The following is a 3,186-nucleotide window of genomic DNA, read 5'->3' as shown; positions in this document are numbered from 1 at the left end:
ACACACACACACACACACACACACACACACACACACACACACACACAGCCTCCTGTCCTCTGCCCTTCTTCATCCACCCCCAAGGTGACTTACATCTCATGGGCTTCAAACTCAGTGCTGACTTTTATCTAGCTTTTCAAGGATTAAGAGCTAGATTTGACTACTGACCCTAGGTCAGCAGTTTTTCTTATCTAAAATATCTTCTACTTATATTCTTTTAAAATATTTTTTGAAGAAAAGAAAGAAAAATCTTCAGACACTAAACTTGTATGAGGAACAAAGTGGCGAGGGGAGGAATATCTTTTGTCATCAACAGTAGCATTTCCTAGGACAGCGTGTCAAAGGGGAAGTGTCTTGTGGTATCGGCCCAGAGAGTGTCATGGCGATGCTGAATCCCCCAGAATGATCTTGTCCCTAAACATTTCTGTCCTTCCCACCCCACCACATCCATGTGAAATAAGAAACTCGAGGACACATCCATCTTTCTGCCTAGAAACCAGGGCCTCGACTTGAAGCCAACACCACAAGAAGGGACCACGGAGCTGACTTAACTGTCTCACACTTGCCCTTGACAACTTCGTATCTCCCACTCACTGGGTCCCTCTTGTCACACTCGGTTGAGAAGCAGGGACCTTGCAGCTTACGCTGCCTGCCTACATTTCTTCAAACCTGGAAGCCCCTTGAGTTGGACAAATCTGAGATCCCCAGACTAAAGATATGTCCTTTTCCCGTGGTAGATGGCCTTCCACTTCATTCACTCCACAAACACTGAGCCTCTGCCACGTTCCTCTCACTGTTCTAAGCTCTTATTTTTTCCACACACACGCAAATGCATGGCAATCTTGACAGCCTATCGATTTTCGTTACGATGTTAAGTGTCAGCATTCCATCAAGTAGTAAGGCAGTGTCTGGCTTAACACTGAGCTGCTTTGTAATGCCATTTTTACGCTGTTTCATGGATATTCCTTTTGTATATATTTTAAGGTAATACTAACCAGAAAAGTCCCTGATAAGGTCCTTTCATGATAAATTTATTTTTTTATAAATGCATACATAGTAATGGGAGGCAAGAAGTAGCCAAACAAATGCTGTACCTATTCCTGGTGATCACGTTTTCAAGAGGCAACACTGGCAAATCTGAATCATGGGAAAATGGGGAACCAGCAGGGGAGAGGGTCTGTTTTAGGAAAGATTAAAGAAACCTAAAAGGTGAACAGAAGGCAACATAATAGCTCTAATGTTGAATTGATTATTCCAAAAGACCTTGCTTAAATCAGAACGATGCCTACTTACCATAACAGAGAAGTTGCTAGCGAATGAAGCTGTTTAACCATAGAGGAAACTGCAGGAGAGTGTGGATGCCTCCCCTTCACTGGAAGGATTAAAACCTAGGCAGAGTCGACTCAGTGCCGCAGGCGTGTTCTGAACGACGCTTCATGGAAGGAGCTATACTAGACATAGTAGAAGGAGCTCTCTTCAAAGGTAACATTGAAGTTACCCTTCAATAGGAAGAGTCTGAATATCCGTTTAATTATTCAGCCTCTTGGGAGCACAGAACTTTGATTTGCAAACTGTTCCCTAGAACCCCGTGTTTTACAGGAATATTGTCATGGGGCTTTTTATCTATTTTGTACATTGTGTTCTATATCAGATGTTAGTTGAGAAGAGTCTCCACTAGATGAGCAAAGCTGGAAACTGACTATTCGCTCAGAACAAAGTTGACTTAAACTCCAGCCTTAAGGGGTTCTTATCAAGGTATATTTTGAAATCATTTTACATTAAGTTCTGGGGACATGCAGGTTTCTTCCCACATTGTCTACAGCAGGGGTCCCTAACCTGCCGGACCACGGACGGGTACCGGTCTATGGCCTGTTAGGAACCAGGCCGCACGGCAGGAGGTGAGCAGCTGGTGAGCCAGCGAGGCTTCATCTGTATTTACGGCTGTCAATACAGCCATTGCTCGCATTACCGCCTGAGCTCCACCTCCTGTCAGCCTTATCATAAGTTGTATAATTATTTCATTATATATTACAATGGAATAATAATAGAAAGAAAGTGCACAATAAATGTAATGTGCTTGAATCATCCCAAAGCCATCCCCCCACCCCAGTCCATGGAAAAATTGTCTTCCACGACTCCGGTCCCTGAAGCCAAAAAGGTTGGGGACCGCTGGTCTATAGGACCAAGTCCGACGACTTCAAAGTGGCACGTGAGACCATTCCCAATCTGACTCTTGCCGATTCACCCCCACTTTCCCCAACCTGACCTTGAGCTTCAACCATGCCAGGCATTTAACAATGCTCAGAAGACACCAGGTTTCCTTAAGCCTCTGGGTCTTTATTCCTGCATCTTCCATGTGGAATGACCTCTCCTTGGCAGATGTCAAATTTGCCTTAAATACTCGGACCAGGCGTTCCCTCCTCTCTAAGTGCATAGTGTCCTGTACTGCCTCTACTTTAGCATTTAATACACTGTATCATTGTTTATCGTCTTTGTCTGGTACTTCAGTAGGAATTGTTGCTTATCTTTGTTTTCTCAGTGTGTACAGTTCCTGGCATAACATTCCTTGGAAGAAGGGCAGGGAAGGAAAGAGAACAAAAATGTTTTTCAGCGTGCTCTCCTGATAAGGGTTACCCCAGAGTCCAAGTGGCAAACCCTTATTGAAGGACAGCAGAAACACTTACCCCAGTTCAGTTTTCTCACTCTTTCCCATATGTCTCTCCTGCGGCCTGAAGGTCTGGAATGAAACCTACATTTTAGTAAGCGTCCACCAAAATTCTTATGATCAGACAAGTTGGAGAAACCATGTCTTAGTTTATTTCTATAACAAATTTAAAGCTCAGTCCTATATTTCCAATCCAACAGATTGTCTGGCATGGACAAATATTTTACCACTCACTGTTGCTGCTACACAGAATTATGCATAATGAATTGGGTTTTTTTTGCTTATAATTGCTTAATGAATATGAATTTAGATGAAAATATGGGAACTATTTAAGTATTTATGTAAACCTCAACAAAGACTACCAGACAGGTTATGGGGAGGAGGTGGTGGCCTTTTTGAGTTTATAAGACTTCACCAGAAAAAGGAGACTAGGGTGGTAAATCTGTACTCTCCTCTGTGAAGAATCAATGAAAAAGCCTTCTGTGTCTCAAAGAGAAGGAAATGCTTTCATACTGAAATAA

Source organism: Aethalodelphis obliquidens, unplaced genomic scaffold (genome assembly GCF_003676395.1).
Source record: "Aethalodelphis obliquidens isolate GAN/ISIS:26980383/991018 unplaced genomic scaffold, ASM367639v1 scaffold17, whole genome shotgun sequence".
Lineage (NCBI taxonomy): Eukaryota > Metazoa > Chordata > Mammalia > Artiodactyla > Delphinidae > Aethalodelphis > Aethalodelphis obliquidens.
This window is presented reverse-complemented; position numbering follows the sequence as displayed.